This window comes from Sander lucioperca, chromosome 12 (genome assembly GCF_008315115.2).
Source record: "Sander lucioperca isolate FBNREF2018 chromosome 12, SLUC_FBN_1.2, whole genome shotgun sequence".
Classification (NCBI taxonomy): domain Eukaryota; kingdom Metazoa; phylum Chordata; class Actinopteri; order Perciformes; family Percidae; genus Sander; species Sander lucioperca.
The window spans coordinates 3,534,987-3,554,956 of record NC_050184.1 but is presented as its reverse complement, the minus strand read 5'-3'; the positions used below and the strand labels follow the sequence as shown (position 1 = coordinate 3,554,956).

At 40.1% G+C, this 19,970-nt stretch overlaps 1 long non-coding RNA gene across 1 annotated transcript; it reads right to left on the bottom strand.

Moving 5' to 3' along the window:
• Positions 1–517: 517 nt before the first annotated feature.
• LOC118496517 lies at positions 518–15,597 on the bottom strand. The gene is made up of 3 exons (XR_004899084.1): positions 15,487–15,597; positions 13,548–13,559; positions 518–527 (listed from the first exon to the last, which is right to left on the bottom strand). It is a non-coding gene; the product is annotated as an uncharacterized LOC118496517 (long non-coding RNA).
• Between the last annotated feature and the right edge of the window lie 4,373 nt (positions 15,598–19,970).

The following is a 19,970-nucleotide window of genomic DNA, read 5'->3' as shown; positions in this document are numbered from 1 at the left end:
TGTCACCTTGCCTTCCAGGGATTCCGTAGCTATTAGACTTTCTGAATGGAGTTGAATACAAAGGGAGACTGTTTGGAGTCCATTAGTAAAATTCATCATCATGCTTTTGATCTTGGTTACAGCCACTGAGGTTATTATAATGGCTCTAACTGGCAATAATTAGAATTATTAGCTACGAATAACTAAATAAAAAACACACTCTGGACTAATGAAGGACCTGGCCTTTTCAAAAGAAGCTTTTGGCACTGAATAGGTGACTGAATATGTTAATGAAAAAACATGGTTGTTGTTGTGAGAACAGCTGGAATCAAGCAACAGCCCTGTGCGGCAGCTGTAAGGCTGGGGGATGCTCCAGGGATGACACGAAAAACTCTGGACGCCAACATTTTTGTCTGAAGCAGGCATGAATTACATCGCACACACACCCAAGAGCTTGCATGCTGACATATTGTTTGGCATACTCTCTCTCTCTCTCACAAAACACACACACACACACACACACACACACACACACACACACACACACTCTGACCACTCACCCTCTGCACTGGCTCATGTGGTTGTGAAAGCCTCAGATATCCTATCAGGCTTTTAGACTTGGTCATTAGTGTTGTGAGTGCAGCAGAGGCCATTGAGTGGACAGAGTACAAATCATTCAATAGGATCTAAAAGTAAAATTCTGGTTCATTAAAATATTGGTTTAATCTTCGTTTTTTTGGCCATCCTTTCCACTAGCCCTTTTGACTTCTGACTGTAACTTACTTCAAGACTGCTACAATTAGGCTGAGTAGCCTATATTTACTTTTTCAAATTGAATTCCTCTGCTTGACTGTGCTCTGCCTGCTGCATAGTCTAATAAGTGTGAATGGTGAATGGTGATTCAGCCTTATTGTTATTCTTTATTGTTAATCTTTATTATTCGGATTTATTCTTTCTTAGTCTTTCGTACATTCTTCGGTTGACTATTACTTCTGCATACTTCATCTACAGAAACCACTCTCCTTGGCTGGTAAATGGCTGGAAACAGCAATTTGTAAAGAGATTCTACTGTATAATATGTGGTTTTAACAAACTTTAATAACAATTACAGTGTGAGCATTCCAAAATCTACAGCTCCCATGAAAATGTACCAGCGCAGGTACCAATGTCATCGTAGCTTGGTTTTGTCCATATCCATAAAATTCTCATGTAGACTAATGCAGCAGTAACTTTCTCTTTTCTGATAATGAAATGTTAGTGAATGGAAGCGAGAGAGTGGGTTGAGAGGAATCAGGGGAGAAGAACCATTGATTAACAATCTAAGTCTGTAAAGGAATCCATTGACATGGCAGCACGTTGGACACCCAATCAAGACAACATGATTTTCATTTGGGTCCGTAAGCCTTTGTTATGTGTCGAAGCATTGGAGTCTTTTGACTGGTGTGTTTCCTCATTACTCCTCCTCTTAGCGTCAATGACAAATTACTATTTATTTGACAGCATCCATCTCAGATCATTGATCAGTGCGGTGGATTGTGGATCCATGAGGAAGTTAACAATGCTGAGGGACTATCTGAGAATGCAATGAACATTTAAGGCCAGACCTATTGATCAAGAGAACAAACCTTCATTTAAGCTTTTACAGAGTAAAAGATTATTGAGTTGTCCAAAGATGGAGAGAAAATTGACTGTTTAAAGAGAAATCAATTTAAGACAGAGAGACAACAAACAGCTTTTTCCAGAAAATTGACTTTTTCAAGAGAACGCTATTTAAGACAGAGAGACAACAAACAGCTTTTTCCATCTGGAAACACATGCACAGTGACAATCTTTGAATATTATCATAGTGTATTCTGTATTAATGTGAAAATCTAATATGTGTGAGAGTTACATAAGCCCTTTTCACACAGCCTGTTCAAGGCGGGAATGTTGCGGCAGTATTCCGCATCGCCATATGTATAAAAGGTACGAACACGAAATGGGGGGAGAGAATTGTTCCGATGTTAAGCCGGCAGCGTAGGTAGTTACAGAGCCAAATCAACGTCTGTCAATTACTGCAGTTTAGTGGCCTCTAGGCGAATACATATGTGCTGTCCCCTCTTTATAGGTTTCCTTGAATAAAGTTTTAGTTTGAATGCATCATTTTGTTGGCAAACCATATTGGAGAAGGCCGCATGTTATATCCACCGCCATCTTCTGTTTACACCCTTGAGAAGACATAATCAGTAATTTGTTATCCAAGGCCTCCAGCAACACGGGGCGACCACTAGCTCACCCAGTGAGAGCGTGCGCCCCATGTAGGCTGAGGCCTTTGCAGCGGCATGGGTTAGAATCCGACCTGGGGCCCTTTGCTGCGTGTCCTCCCCCATATCTCTCCCACCTTTCCTGTCTATCCACTGTCACTCTGAAATAAAGGGTAAAAAGCTCCCCAAAAAAATAACTTAAATAAGAAAAAACAGACTCTAGCAACGCCTGTAGTATATGCAACAACTTATATGCAAGGTATTTTGATACTAAAGGTTTGACGCTGACTATATTGGACAAAAACATTGCTGTTTTAAAATGTACCAAGCATTCAGATAGTAATAAAGTAGAAATGTGGCAAGTCTGTAAGCTTTACTTTGACTCTGTCAGTTAGTGTACTTAATAAGCAGTAAAACAAGAAAAAGAATTGCGGGCAATCATGTTTAAAGAGGTACATATGCTTAAGGGTAAGATTTGCATACAGTTGCACTGTAAGGCAGGGCCCCAAAAGTATTCTGCTTAGGGCCCCCAGATGTACAGGGCCGGCCCTGATGTATGTAAATGTGTGGTGAGGGCAGAAGAGTAGTACTAATGTATCCCTTATTCCTGACACAGAAGCTGTAGTAGCAGGTACTTAGAGCAGTTAAATGTGTTTCATAATAACTGAATACATTCAGCCATTTTTGTGGGATTTTGTCTGCTATTTTTCATGGATCCAGCTAGGTAACTAGCTAGCTATGTAGGAAGATGATGTCCCCATTCTTATACTGGCTTACAAAGCTCTGATTTGTCGATTGTTTCTCCAACTGGGGTATATACATATATACTGTATATATATATATATATATATATATATATATATATATATATATATATATATATATACCCACCAATAAGCACAACACCAGACCTATTTGGTGGTGGTTTACAGATCTGGAACCATGCTCATCTGGAATTGGAGGAAAAATTATGGCTCATTAACCAATTCCACCTGAGATGTGTCATGTAATTATTATAAATTCTGTCAACAAGATCATGTTACTAATCTGAAACGCTTATCGTCAGATCCAGCACTGATCTGTTTCAACCAAACAGCAACATTGGCTGGAAGCAAAAAGGAAACTGCATCTGACAAAATAGATCCGGCCACAGGCGGTTGGTGGCCTCGCTGCATCCTTGTCTGCGCTCTCCTGTTGTTTTTTGCACCTTTTAGAGTGGAATTAATTACACCGTTATCATTTATAATAGGCACGGTCCAAAACCGTGAATGGCGCCAGGATCCTCGGTGAAAAGGACTCCATAGCTCCCAACATCCTACTGGAAATCAATGCAGTCTTTTTCTAACTTTTATTAAAAAGAAAACTTTATATTTTCTCAAACTGTCATTATATCCTGACTGTACTACATGAATCAGATAATCTGTATATATATCATGCTCCTCTACCTCCTAATGGCATAACAACCAATCAGATTTGATTAGTCTTTAACGCAGTGTCATCTGTCAAACTAGGCAGCGCTGCTCAAATATGACCAGAGGTTCTGATACTGTATTGACTATTTCTTGCCTCCAATGTTTTCAGAAACATATTTTGGTGAAATGTATTAGCTTGACTTGGTCACAAATTTTCTGCATAATTGATTTTATACTTGATTCATATTTGATCAGCGCTGCCTGGTTTGACAGTTAGATCGGAGTTCACGAGCAGTAATTGACACTGCGTGAAAGACTAATCTACACTGATTGGTTGTCAGTGTTGTAATGTAACGGAGTACAAATACTTCGTTACTGTACTTAAGTAGAAATTTCACGTATCTGTACTTTACTTCGCTATTTAAATTTATGTCAACTTTCACTTTTACTCCACTACATTTCCTAGATAAAATGTATACTTTTACTCCGTTATATTTCCACTAAGCATCTTCGTTACTCGTTACTAAAAAAATAAAATTAGAAGAAATGTGTGCGATTACAATAAGGGAGGTTTGGCGAATCACTGCTCCTAGATTGCATTACGCACGCTCCGCACGCCGCGCGCTCTATTTCAGCGCTTGTTTGTTGCTAAAGGAGGAGGAGGACGCACAACTGAAACCGCCATGGAAGCACGAGCACCTACTGGAGGACCTCCCGTTATCGTAGACGACCACTCCGACGATAGTGGTGAACTCGGTGAACAGGGTAGTGGTGAAGATAACGTCATACTGCCGTATTTGCAAGAAAAGTTTCTGTACATTGGAATGAAAGATTCTTCCTACCGGATGATTAAGAAGATATGGGAACCCTGAATATGCTTTATGCTTTACTATAAGAAAGCCACAATAGAGTTCACAATAAAAGTTCTAACCACTTGCTTTTAAAAAAAAAAAAAAAAAAAAAAAAATACTTAAGTACATTAAATATCAGGTAATTACTTTTGATACTTAAGTACAGTATATATCAGATACTTTAAGACTTTTACTTAAGTAATATTCTAAAAGGTAACTTTCACTTCTACCAAAGTCTTTTTCTAGTACGATACTTGTACTTTTACTCAAGTATTGCTTTCTAGTACTTTATACAACACTGTTGGTTGTTTATCTTTGGGCGCGGTGGAACATTTTTTGAACTTTAGGAGCACAGTTTCAGCAAATATGACAAAAAGTTGTTTTTATTAGTTACCCACTGAAGCTTTAATCACACCACACTGTGCAGGGACTCTCCTGTTTTGCCCATGGCAACGGCGGTTATGATTTAATAAAAGGAAATCAAAGGAGACAAAATAGAAATAATGGATTTAAAACGATGCATAACATTTCAAAAATATTTGAACACATGAAGCACTAACCTCATATTTTGATGAAAGTGCTATACCATCTGCAGTAATGTAAAATACTACACTAATGCAGGAAATGAGCAATATTTTAATTATTTTTAATTCCTAGATACTAGTAGATATCAGTACCCATGTTACCTGACTGTAAAACTGCACTGTAACTGTAACTGTGTCCATGTTCGGACATTGTTCGCAGCTATTGGCCATATCCAGACACCTCCGGTCTGACGCTGTCTCTGGTGCTTTCTGTGGACTATCGCCCCCAAAGATTTTACACATCTAGAATCTACGTGTGAATTTTCATATATGTACATGGAACTTTACATGTCTAATTGGTAGAGAAATCAGTAAGAATGCTTGGGCAACGCTCAGGTGGCCGTATAACTTTACATTCAAAGTGCAAATTTAGGAGCTTTTATTGCATAATTTGGAGTTGTTGAAGCATGCCATTGTATTGTGAAGAATAGAATTACAGTCCTGGATGTGTTGACAGTGTTGATGTTAATTTGGGCGACTTGTTAATACGGTTATTACCCCCGAAAAACCAGCAATGCCCAGTGAGCTTTCACAGCCGGGAGATATAGGGGGTCCGAGTACTGCCCATTTCTCCGACGCTCCATTGTTCCAACCTCTCAATAACTCGAAAAAATCCCCTTTGGTCCTGCAGCCCACTAGTCCGACGTCCCTTTGGTGGCGAAATTACGAATCCCACTATGGCCACGCCAAGACAAGCCGAAGCAGCTCGATTGGTTGGGGTTAGGCATTTTACCTTGAGTGGTTAAGGTTAGGATAGCCGATTGGTCAGGGGATAGGACCTGCACAAATGGGGTTATGTTACCTTGCGTAAGCATGGACGCCTAGCCAATAAATGCTATTGAAGGGCGGGTCTTGGCGTGGCCATAGTGGGATTCTAAATATCGCTGATGGACGTCAGACTAGTGGGCTGTAGGACCAAAGGGAATTTTTTGGGTTATTGAGAGGTTGGAACAATGGAGTGTCGGAGAAATGACATGGCACCGTATGGCCAAGGGTAGCACCCGGCTAATCCACCGGTATTAGCTTCCTTTTGCCAGCTCTTTTAAAAACAAAGCTGAAGTAAATGGTTAAAATGATATTTCGTTAGAAAGTTAAGACGTTACACTTTAGTTTGACACCACAAAATTAACTGAAAACATTACAATATAATTTATATTTGCATTTTAACAGATATTCTGATAAAACATTGGCCAAAAAGTGCCTGAGCATGGACACAGTTCCGTTAGTTAAACTGTAGTGTAGAAGTAGTACAGAGGCTACAGCAGTAAATGGCACTCTGCAGTGAGGTGATGAGACAGTGCTGTGATTCTCTCTGACCATCCACTCTCTCTAAGTGCAGTAAGTCAGTGGGAGATGATACCGCAGCAGTCAAACTGGTCAGAGAAGAGGCTGCCTGCTGGGCTGTGAGTCATGTCAATCTGGACTGCAGCGAGACTCCATTTCTCTGAGGCAGAACAGAATGAGGATCCAGACTGCAGGATGACAAAATATCCTGTCACGCAGAGAAAGACACAGCCAGTATGCCAGGCATGTCTGGCTGGCTGAATCACACGCTGTCACTGCGCACGCAGACGCACACTCATGCTTGGCTTCCAGCAGTAATGACTGGACTGAAGCTGGATGGACGTTATTTTCTTCTCTTGTTCAGTTTGTCTATTTACATGCCAAATAAATTCTACAAAATGGCAACATTGTTCTGCCAGCAATATTCCTGACAGAAAAGCCTCTGAAACAGCATTTAGACACTAAAACTTATTATTACTCTCTGAAGAATACTCAGTGATTTCACTATATTCATATGATTTCATCACAACACACACACACACACACACACACACACACACACACACACACACACACAAACACACACACACAAGCCCATACCCACTATATAAGCACATGCTCCGATCAGTAAATTTGAAGTAAACAGGCAACCAAATCATGTAATCATCAGTAAAGCTTCCAGACACTAAAGGCGTTTTCACGTCTATAGTTTGTTTTCTCTGGTCCGAATCAGTTGATGAGTTTGTAAACTTGGAGTGTTTCCCTCTTGGTTCGATTTCGTTTCACACGGAGAAAAATCCAAGCGAACCAAAATGCATCACTACAAACCACGCAAGAACTCCGCAACTTACGCAAGTTCACTCCCCTTATTGGTCAGATGTGTCTGAGACGGGAGCATGAAAGGGGAGGGAATACACACACACACACACACACACACACACACACACACACACACACACACACACACACACACACACACACACACACACACACTTGACTCAATCCCACATAGACTGTGCTGCTGCCCCAAATACTCATTAGCCCAAATGTGGATTAATCCATTGCTGAAATTAGTTCCCAACAAATGCACTATTTTCTCCTGTGTGGGTAATGTTTGATAGAAACTACATTGACCAGCTGTTTTAGGAAATTACTAAGCCATTTTTAAAAATTATATAATTCTGAGGTGCTTTTTTTTAAACCAAGAAAACAGGTTTGAGTTTTCATTTTCCACCTTAATCGTTGAAATCTGAACTTCCCAAAGCATACCTCATTCTCTATGTCATGAATGAATTACTTGATTGCATGAAATTACCTAAAATGTCTTTGTTAGTACAGAAAAAAGTACATTTCAAATAAACATATTTCCTATACATACAGCACTGATGTAATGACCCATGAACACATTTTAAAATGTGTGTATATATATATATATATATATATATATATATATATATATATATATATATATATATATATATATATATATAGTAATGGCTGTCCTCACTAGTCCTTGTTTGAAACCTTTCCAAAGTTCATTTGCTAGAGTAAATTATTTGTATTGTTGCTCTGGTTACATGCGGTCTAATACAAGCTGATTTAACGGTTCACTGGAAATATGTATGAGGTGTCCTGGTACATAACCGCCAGCCAATCAGAAATAAGTAATCTCCACTCTGCCTCTGTGGCAGAGCTAGTTTTGACAGCTGGGAGATTAATGATGCAACTGAAAAGTCATATAAATTGGACTCGACTTTGACACAAAAACAGAGCCAGTGTGCCAGACAGCCGTGTCGACTGAACCCCAGCATGTAGACAATGAAAGGGCAGGTGGTGATTCACCCGTCCCAGGTTCTCAACATAATAATGAGGCGTTGTGAACTTCATTGGCACCGCTGCCGCTACTTTCCTCTGCCTTCTGTCCTCTGCTGAGGGCAGCCCAATGATGAGTTATTTTTCTGCAGCTTGGCACAGCATGACACATTCACCTCCCCAGATGGTCCTCACTGTGATTCAGTTAGCTGCCTTGTCTGTTGCTGGGCAGCATGTGCGGACCAATGAAACATCACACACACTTAGGAGCTTGGTTTCACGTGGCGAAAACCAGCAGCCACCAACACAGGACATGATTTTTTCCCTCCAAGGATTCTAATGAATTAGTTTTCAGGCCTCTAACGTCTGCCATTCAGAGCGGTGGCGCCGAAGAGGTGGGGGTGGGTCCGTGGGACTAATGATCAACTGACATCTTTCCTCCTATTACTGTCATTATGACTTTATAAATAATGTATTATTAATGTCTACAAACATAATCTCATTGGCCAAAAATTAAAATTCTGCAAAAGCCAACAGACCTACTAAGCTTAGAATAGAATAGAATGCCTTTTATTGTCATTATACCCATGTACAACGAGATTGAAGCAACTCCTTTTCCAGTGTCAACATGTACGTAACAGAAATGTAACATAGAATAAAATAAGTAGTGCAAAAGAAAAGGGGGGGGGGGGGTGCACAGTTCTGAGACCCTATATACATATATAAAAAATAGATAAATATGGTTTGTATACAGTGTGATACGCAGTGTGAAATAATTATATTGCACAGTAATGAAATTGCACAGAATTATCAGTGTTATCAAAAGTATTAAATATTACACAATAGGTGGGTAGAAGAAAGTCCGAGGGTTGGGAGTAAGACTGTGAAGTCAGTGCATGTGTGAGTTTAAAGTGGTTATGGCTTTTGGGAAGAAACTTACATATTGGATGCAAAATAAAACAAATGAGAAGATGTAAAAAAAAATAAAAAGTTGCAGTGTATCCTTCAATAGCTTTGTCTCAACACCAAAACATTGGATTTAGGTCTTGTTAATGCGAGACAACTAAGACAACATTTAGGAGAAATTATCCTAATATAAGAATAGCTTTACTTGATTAAACTATATGTTATTAAGGAGCTTCCCAAGACTTGGGGTAAGCATGCATGACCATTCAATTTGTGACATCTAGCTATTAATACAATCCATCATAAAATAATGGCATCAGCACCTTAACAATGGCTGTAAAGAAGTCTTTTACACAAAAACAACTGGAGATATTTTTCATAAATCTACGTCAAGCAAGTGTGGTGGGATAAAAACTTGACCTTCTTGAATGCAAAGGGGTCAGGCTCCATATAATCCTGTAAATGATGATACAGAGCATCCAGAGCATGTCAACTTTGAAAATAATCACACATCAGGGCTCGAAAGTAACGGTTGCCCGGTTGCCCTTGGCAACCAGATTGAGTCAATTGGAGTCAATTGTCGTTTTATGGCCTCTGGTTGCCCCCTTTTGCAGCCACCTGTTCAACATTTGTGGGGTTTTTTTTATATATATAATAACAAATCAAAACCTACAAAACTGGAAATTCTTATTTCAAAAGAAGTCAATATTTTTATTTGGTTGTCTCTGTAAAGTTTAAACACTATACGTTCATGCACAACACAACATTTCAGCTGTTGTGCGAGTGCTTTCCATACGCGTGTTTGCCGTGAAATGATACAGGCAATGCAATTTTCTGTTCATGTTAACGGCACATGTTAAAATCCGGTGCTAATCAGTCCCTCCAGGATTTCGCGGCCTTTTTTTGAGATTGTTGAGGCCCAAAATGCCTGATTTCGCAGGAGCTTTTGTAAAACATTATGATAAAAGTTGTGATGTCTTTTGTATTTTTGTTACAATGAAGTTGCGAGTGACTGTAAAAATTGCAAAAAAAAGTTCTGATTTTCTTTTGGTATAATTCTTTAAAAATAAAAGGGAAACTTGTTTCGGGGAAGATAAAACTACTGAGTTTACTAGTAACCTTACGAAAAAGGCTCAGGATGCTGCAAATATTGTTATAATATGAAAATGGCTGGTGGATTTAAGACAAAAAATAATAATTTATTGAATGAATCAAATTTGAACATATGTGTCAGTGGCTTGTTGATCTTTACATTATTAATTAATTTCCTAACCTGGCCTGGGAAACACATTCATACGGTTTGATAAAGTACTTATTGGACTTTAACTTATCATTGCACTTACAATAACGAAAGAAGCTTGTACGTTTTGTTGGTAAATGTGAGATGTTCGAGTCACACACGTTTCGTCTTCAAATCAGAAACAAGGAAATTAATTCGCCGATGTACGTGTCAACCCGTTCTCACTCCCGCTTGGTCAGTGGCTCTCAACGTCACATACTGACGTAAAGTCTGGCACGTTAGACTGCTGGGATTGGTTGAAGTCGTGGGAAACTCTGGTTATTGGTTAAATTTGCGGTAAAGTTGCGGTGATTTGTCAAAATGCTGACTGGTTGACTTCTGGGAATTGTTGTGATCGCGACATCACGAATTCCTGGAGGGACTGCAACGCAGATTTCGGTTCCTCATTACGGTGCCACTTAAATGTCTGCGCTGCTCTCTGATGCTCCGAAACCCAAGTTAGAGGCAAAAGAAACATCGCTGCATGTCACGCTAGTAAACACTAATAACACGTTACACTTGGCAGCAAGTAACGTTAGCCTACCGTTAGCTACAGTAGTAACTGGATTAAACACGGTTAAAATGCTAAGTGTGACTGTATTTCACTGTAGAGGTGAGCTATGAGCTAAAAGACACAAACTAGCACTATGGTCACTGCTGTTGTCGGAGAAACAACACAGACGTGACTAAAAGTTGCGTTTACTTAAAACTGGTAAACCTCGTGGTGCATTCAAAGTTATTGTAAAATACCATTTTCTCATCTGTTTTTGTCGTTTCACAGCAATTTACTGGTGAAAGAAGTAATTGTTTAAAGTTATTATTACATTTTTAATAATCATTTAAATTCCCCCTTTTTTGTTTTGGCAACCAAAAGCTGATGCCTGGTTGCCAAGCCTGGCAACCACTTTAAAAAGTTAGCATTGAGTCCTGCACGTATCTAAAAACCTTTTCAGAAGCAAACAAAAGACAGCTGGACGTGAGCAAAAACGGACTAAATCACTGGATTGTTAAGAGAACTAGCATCTCCAAATTTTTCACAAAAATCTCAAGTGAATTGGTTCTCTAAAAATTATTTTAGCAGATCATCTCAGGCCTTCGCCGGCTGCCGCTACTGCATGCTTTTGTGATTAGCACATGTGCTGTCGCCATGGAGAAGCTATAAACTGTGGCTGGCCTGGGTAATATTCCACCTGGTCGCGTTAACCTGACTCCATACGCCACACATTATTCTTCCTGGAATAGTTTCAATTAGAGCTCCAGACTTGTGACTCAGTACATTAGTCACCCCTGAATACAAGCACTGTATGCACTGCTACCTCTCTGAAGAAGAAAATAAAGACAAAAAGTCACAAAAGCACCTATTCAACAACAACAGTTCACCTCCTGGGCACTGCCAAGGTGCTCATGAGCAAGGCACCGAACACCCAACTGCTCGGGGCGCCTTTCCATCGGCAGCTCCCTCACTCTGACATCTCTCCATTAGTGCATGTATAGGTACTGAGCATGTGTGTGTAATTCAGGCCTGTGAGTAATGTGTGTCATAATAACAACAGAGTGAAAACATTGTAATTTCCCTTGCGGAATTAATAAAGTATTAACAAATCAGCTGTATGAAATAAGGAAACACCCCCATATACCACCACCAAATACATACCAAGGTTTCTTCGAGTGACTATGTCAGAGTGGTTTTACGGCTTATCCATACATTTCTGTCTCTGAGAAGTTGCGTAAGGACATTGTGTCCCAGGCTGCTATGTTTTTCGACAACAGCTTAAATAAATGAGAGAATTTTTATTAAACACGTGTAATGCAGTGAGGTGGATATAGTGCAAGTAGTGCAAAAAGCAAAATACATTAAACAGACTTGTAAAAGATCTCCAACATCTTGTTGCACACAAAGTGTAATTTCAGTATTTTTCAACCTGGACAAAATGTCCCAGTCAATTTACGTCCACTAAAAGTGCTGTTTTAGTGTGTGTGTGTGTGTGTGTGTGTGTGTGTGCGTGCGTGTTAGGAGAGAAACACGACAGTAAATGACAGTTAAGACTCTCACACTGAGCTGAAATGGAACCCTGCGCTTCAACACGTGTCTTTCAATTTGATTAAAGGCATTCATTTTAAAAGATTGTTATTCTACAGTATTTAAAAAAAATGATATAGGCTGAATCCCAAAATTGAAAACCACTGGCTCATGAACACACCTAATGGGAGGTTGTGTGTACTACAGAAAACAATCCCTCACATCATGTTAATTTGTTAAAGCAGCCACTGTAAAGGTGCGCACACAAACTGTGTATGTTTTCCAGCCACCTTTGTCTCAAAGAAACCCAGGGAAAAACCCTGCAGTTATTGAAATGCTGCATACATTGTAATGATGAACCAAATAATTTTTTCTCAGTGTAGTTGTCATCAACTCCAGTACATTATCTTGTATGTATGTGTGTGTGTGTGTGTGTGTGTGTGTGTGTAAGGACATCGGAGAGGAGATGCTGCTGCACGCCTTTGAAGGTAAAACACTCTGTCATCCTCACGGACAAGTTCTTATTTCTTTTCCACCCTCGGTCAAACATCGCCACAGAGACTCTATGGTATTTGATGAAGTATTTGGTTTCATCAAATACCAATAACATAAAACATCTCTCTGTCTTGAGTCTAGAACTGGCTCCAATTCAGATCCTTTTATCAGGGGTTAACCCTCAGACATCTAAATCACCCCCCACATTATTGATTTGCTCAGCGATTTAAATTGGTCAGTGCTCAATGACAGCTATTTTCCGTGGTTGAAGGAACAAACAACCAATTAGAGCTTTGTAGGTGGGATTAAAGGTGTAGTAGGTAACCCTTATAGAACTAACTTTCTGTCATATTTGCTGAAACTGACCCTATTCTCAAGTAGAACTACATTAAGCAGGTCATTTGTTAAAAAATCCTCTGCTCCTCTGGCACCACCTACAGCCTGTAGTGGGATTTGCAAAATACCAGATGCACCGATCAGGGCCGGAGGGGAGGGGGGGGGGGGGGGCTAACTGCATGTCAATCACTGCTCATGCACACCCATTCATTCTCCCTTGTGGGGGGAGGGGCTTAGGAGACCGTTTTGGGCTTTAGCGGAAATGGGGGAGGGACTGAGAAGTTGTTGATGTTCACATTTTTTGGCTAAGTCCTGGATCTTCACAATCCTACCTACAGCACCTAACTATGTGATTTGTCTTTCAGCTAATTAGCTGTAAACTCGAAGCACTGGCTGCTTAGTCTTTTGTTCATCACCACTTACCTCCACACAAGCCAAGAAAAAACTTTCTGAGGTACGAGCTGCTGCCTTTCTGCCTCTCTGTGTGTGTGTGTGTGTGTGTGTGTGTGTGTGTGTGTGTGTGTGCGCGCATGTGTGTGTGTACGTACGTCTGTGGCGCGAGGAGACGCATTGCCTCCCGATCTGATATTTTGATTTTTTAATTCTAGAACTATAGTTGTTTGACAGGGATGCTGTGTGCAAACATGAATATACAGTATATAGGCTATATTTGTAAATTAAAAAAAAAGGGCACTTTCTCTCGAGGAAGAAAAAGGGCAGGTGTTCAAGCCCCTTTTGATGTCTATGTGTGCACGTGCCTGGCCGTTCATTCAGAAGAAAAGAGGAAGTGGAGCAGCAGAGGACTGAAGTGAGAATGCTGCCCTACAGGGGTTCACTGTTCTTGGTGTGAGTGGTTCTGGGCCCTTGGGCCTGTCCATCCCAAAATGGACCAATTGCAGGTGCTCAGTGCCACAAAGCTCAAGCTTTTGGCTTTGACTTTAGCACGCAAGGAATGGTATTAAATGTTCAAAGGAATTCAACAAACAGCATGCCATGCATAGGTCAAACTTTCCCCAAGCATCTCCTCTAGATCTACTGAGGCACAGGCGGTTCGATGTGGATCAAGTTTGGAACAGAGTCCTTGATATGGCCTCACAGCCCTTTAGGCTGACAGGTGTGAGAGCTACAGGGCAGCTAGAGGGATAATGTGGTGAGCTTCAGACAGGTGGGGATTACAGCCTGAGCCAGGACAGGTTGAATATGTCAGGACAGACATCTGGGAGGCTCTCTTAGTCACTGGCCTGTTTTTTTGTGGTGCTTGCAGGCTGTAGTGTTTGCTACCTGATAACTTTTATTTTACTTGTAACAAAAATAAGATCCAAATCAGACTCATCATGTGTCATGTACAGATGATTAGAGCACATATTCCATTCAGGACCAAAATACTAAGCATTCTATTTGACTTTTGCAGACACATAAAGTGATTGGATATTGTTGATGTGTAACTGTGCTAATGTCTTGCTGCTTCCTGTAGCTCTGCATGGCTTACTGAGAAAGCTTATTTGTTGCAATAGCTGTCTGTTCGGTGTCTTGTTGACTTATGTCTGTATAGTTTAACCTGTACTAATGTCTTGCTGTTTCCTGTTGCTCTGGTCTAAAATCATCTGGCCAAAGGACTACAGTTGAAAATTAGCCGGCTGGCTAACACTGGAACATTTACAGAAATGTTAATTAATGTGTGTTGTCCTTCATAAAATAAAGAATAAGAATTGGCTGATGTGAACACCTTCTTCTGAATAAACTGGGACACGTACGATGGCCGATAAAGACACCTTTATTGATCCTCAGCGGGGAAATTCGGTTGTTGCAGCAGTACAAATAAGTACAGATAAGCATAGAAAATAACAGAAATAAATAATAAGAGGTACAAAAATTAAAATAGAACCTATGCCGAGTATTTGGAGAGACATGACATGGTAAAGTGAGTGGTGCTGATAAAGTGCCTACCACTACACTTAGACAAATGGACATAATACAAGAAAGCTGGATGCACAGTGCTGGGATAAAGCCTGACACTGAGCTGGAAATACCTCTCCTTCCTCTATCTCCACCATCTACTTTGCAAGGGCACCGTCGCTGCTTCGGGGCTTAGCTCTGCCCAGGACGATTGTGATTGGTTTAAAGAAATACAAACAACCCAGAGTGTTTTTATTCCCCCTATCCCAGAATAGATTTGTGGTGTAACCAGACCGTACTCTTATCGCTGTGGAGACAGATTTGGCAATGCAAGACTTAATGCAAGCAAATGAAGCTTGAGCGGCTTCAAAAACAAACAAATAAGAAACCAGGGATGCACCGAATCTAGGATTTGGCTTTGGATTTCTGCCGAATATTGGGCTTTTTGACGGGGTTTGGGTTTCTGCCGAACCTTAGAATTTTTTTCCACCGAACCGAACCCTACGCTTGCACTAGGCGCGCTACGCTGGTCAACGTAATGACGGCGCCGTTGATTACGGGAAGGTGTTTACGTAGGTGGAGCGTTGTTTGTGGAGCGTTCAATGCAGTAGGCTGTGAGAAAGTGAAAATGGAACTCGTGAGCAGAAAAAGTGTAGTTTGGCAGTACTTTCAGTCAAAAGAAGGCCATTCAAGTAAGTAAGTAAGTAAGTAAATTTTATTTATACAGCGCTTTTCACAGACAAGGTCACAAAGTGCTTTACAATATGCATAGACAATAAAAACATGGTTAAAATAGTCAAATAGAATAAAATACAAATACAACAGATACAATATCAATAAATAAAAGACAGGCTACCCAAAAGCTAGCCTGAACAAGTAAGTCTTCACTTGTCCCTTAAAACAGTCCACATTCTCAGCAAACCTAATGCTGGTTGGTAGAGCATTCCAGAGTCTGGGTGCCATAGCCTCAAAGGCTCTATCCCCACATGTCCTCAGACGAGTGCGTGGCGTGGATAGCAAATTTTGATTGACAGACCTTAGAGACCGTGAGGGGGTGTGTAAGTGAATTATGTTGGCAAGATAATCAGGGGCCTGACCATGTAGAGCCCTATAGGTTATAGTAAGAATTTTGAATTGGATCCTGTAGGTTACAGGCAGCCAGTGAAGGGAGTAGAGTAGAGGGGTGATATGGGTGCGCCTGTTTGATCTAGTAAGAAGCCTAGCAGCAGCGTTTTGAATGGATTGCAGGCGGTGAAGAACAGATTTATTGAGTGAGGAGAAAAGTGAATTACAATAGTCAAATGGGAAGAAATGAATGCATGGATGAGCATCTCTAGTTCTGACTGAGAGACCTGGGGCCTGTTTCACAAAACCAAGATAAGGGATTAAGCCGGGATTTATCAGTTATCCTGGATGATTTAAGCCTTGACTCGGTTTCACGAAAGTGGAGGCACATAAATCACCATGGAGATTTATTCTGTGCAGCTAGCCTGCTCCCGACCAGGCTAACAGCCAGGATTTATTAATCCTGGAACCTTTTCTGATCACCCAGCAGTGGTTTTACCCTATTGTTATCAGCCTGGATTAAAATACAACAGGTGCATATTGCTGTTCATTTAAGTACTGTTATTATTTAAAGTTGTGACCATAATTGTTTTTAATAATTATTCATGTGACAGTCATTGTTTGCTGTTATATTGCTGTATGCAGACTGCTGTTCATATTGTTGTTAGAAGTTTGATGAATATATTACTGCAGTTGTTGAGATAAGTAGAAAAGGCTGATAACATTTCAAATGTGTTTTAAATGAAGTCTGTTACTAAGGGCAATACATACAACGCTGTACATTTCTATAGTTGACCAATGCACCTTGAATTATTTTAGTTGATTCATTTTTTTTTTAATTCTTTAACAATAAGGATCATGTTTGTTCCACTTCCATGTGCATTGTATTTGGCATTCTTAGCACACAAATTGTGTTGTCCAGTAAATTGGGACTATAATTTGGGAGGATTGTACAATTTAAAGAACATGTCCTAATTGTACAATCCTCCCAAATTATAGTCTTAGTTCACTGAACCAGTAACTATCTAGTGATGTAGGCTACTGTACATTCATGTAACAACAGTGGAGAGGACACCCCAATGGTTTTTGACCTTATGTTTTGCTGGGGGGGGGGCGGAAAATAACTGATGAATGTACTCTGTTCCATTCATGTTTACAGTGTGCATTGGATTTATCACTTAATTATCTTTATAGTTTCTAGATTTTAGAGTCCAATTTCTTCAGTGTCTTTATTTTCTATGTCCACAAGGGAGCAAGGCATATAATATGTAGAGAAGAAACTCGTCCTCTATAAAAAATAAAAAAAAAACGCGAGAAAAAGCGTGGCAGATAATAGCGCACCGACTGAATGATAGTCTAAAAATATACATTTATGAACTACTGCTCTTAACTGAATTTTTTTGCAAAAGCAAACAGTTGTAGCTACACTTTGCATTAAAAGTGAGCAGTGGAAGTTAATATGACTTAGGAAATTTATATTTTAGCCCATGAGAGAGAGGGAGGAACAGAGTGAAAGAGATATTTACGCATCATACTCTAGCATTGTAGAAAATTGATCTTCATGGTAAATTTCCTGAGTAACATTATCTTCTGCTTACTTTTAAGGCAAAGAGTACAACTGTTCATTTGTGCAAATGATTAGTAACCTAATCCTTGAATGGTATGATTATGATGGTTTCAGTTCAGAGCAGAGGTCAGTAAATGTATATATTTAGGCTGCTTACACATTCAGTCGGTCCGTGATCGTCTGCTACGCTTTCTCTCACTGTTTCACTACAGCGGCTGTGTTTCTTTTCTTTTTAATACAAAAAATGTGTTTCACATCATCATACTTCCACAAGAAGCTGCTGCTCACTCTGTATAAAGTATGTACAATGCGTATTCTCCATTTTGGCATCAGTAAATCTGTGATCGAGGAAAGCCGTGGACGTGCATCTATCTGAATTACTTCAGCCTGGCTCAACCTAGTCGCTCCTCCTCAGCCTGGCTTGGCCTTCGTGAAACGCACCAAGCCAGGATGCACAGATTAGACTAGGTCAAGCCTCGCTTTATCAGTTATCCTGGATTTATATATTCTGCTTTTGTGAAAAAGTAGTCCATCAAGACCAATTCAAGTCCAGCTACATGTTCAATCTGCAATGGTGATTTGTCTCGTGGTGGCAAGGACCCTAAACAATACACAACATCACAGACAGCAGCCAAAATGCAGCAACTTCAGGTACGGAAAAGGAAGGACAGAAAAGGACAAAAATACACTGCTGTGGACGTTGTTTACTTCAATAATGTGTTTACTGTGTTAATGGACTGAGGATGGGAGTAGGATTCGGTTTTCGGTTTCGGATTCGGCAGAAAACCAGTGAATTCGGTATTCGGCTGAACCCCAAAAATCTGGATTCGGTGCATCCCTATAAGAAACACATTTGCACGGTGGCCTTGAGAGCTCAACTTAAGAAAACACATGCAAATAGACAAAACACAAGCAAATTAAGAAAACATCTTCACCAATTTCACAACACATGTGCAGCATTTAAAAGTGAAACAAACACACCCAGACATGTCTGACCCAACCCATTTATTCATTCATTGTGTGATGAATGAAGTCTTTGGTAAAAATCAAAAGACTTGTTGTGAAACGAGGTCAGAGTAAGAAAGGTCCTAAAGCAACATTCACACTCAGTAGGCCATTCTCCTTGCAAGAAGGAGATATGGTATCTCTCTCTCTCTCTCTCTCTCCCCTCACAGCTGTGGAGCTGTGACTCTATTCCTGCCTTGTAACCCCTGCCTACCCCCCCCCCTCTCTCCATGCTCCATGCCCAGCTCATGCCCGCCCTCCCCTTGGCTCTATGAGCGGCTGTCTAGGACAGATTACGCTGGCAGGTGCCCAGGCCGATGCCAGGCCCTTGTAAACAGAGCAGCCTTTGTGCTGAGATGACAAACCACAAAGTCAAGCCAACATCTGCAGGATAAGCGCTGGGGGGGTGGGGAGGTCAGCTGAGGGGAGGAAAGGCCGGAGTGGAACAGAAGGACAGGAGACAGGACGGAAGAAAAGCCCAGATAAATTAGTTTGCAAAAAGAGTTTGTTTTGGACAGTGGTGGAATGTAACTAATGACATTTACTCAAGTACTGTGCTTGAGTACAAATTTGAGGTGCTTGTACTTTACTTGAGTCTTTTCTTTTCATGCCACTTCCTACTTCTACTCCGCTACATTTCAGAGAGAAATATTGTACTTTTTACTCCACTAAAGTTACTTTACAAATTACGATTTTTGCACACAAAACACATGTAGTTTATAAAAGTATAATTGTATTATAAATTAAACTACCAAACAATATACAGGCCTACAAGTACAGCTGAAATGATTAGCTCATTAAACACTTAGTTGATTGACAGAACTGTTTAGATCGTTTCCAGTTTCTAAAATGTGAGGATTTTTCTGTACTCGAGTACTTTTACCTTTAATATTTTAAGTACATTTTCCTGATTATTCTTACTTACTTTTACTTTTTTACTTTGACTTTTACTTGTAACAGAGTATTTTTACAGTGTGATATTACTACTTTTACCTAAGTAAAGGATCTGAATACTCCTTCCACCGCTGGTTTTGGATGAAATTATATTTTACGTGCAAGATATCTTTGCTAGTATATCTTTCTACAACTGTTTTAGGATTCTGATGTCACCTTTTGAGGATACTATCCCTTGTTCAGGGACATTTTCATTCACAGAACTTGTTTTTAAGCTGCACAAAGCAATTTTACCTTTTGGCAGCTCTAAGTGGTACTCAGAAGTAAATGTTAATGCAGAGA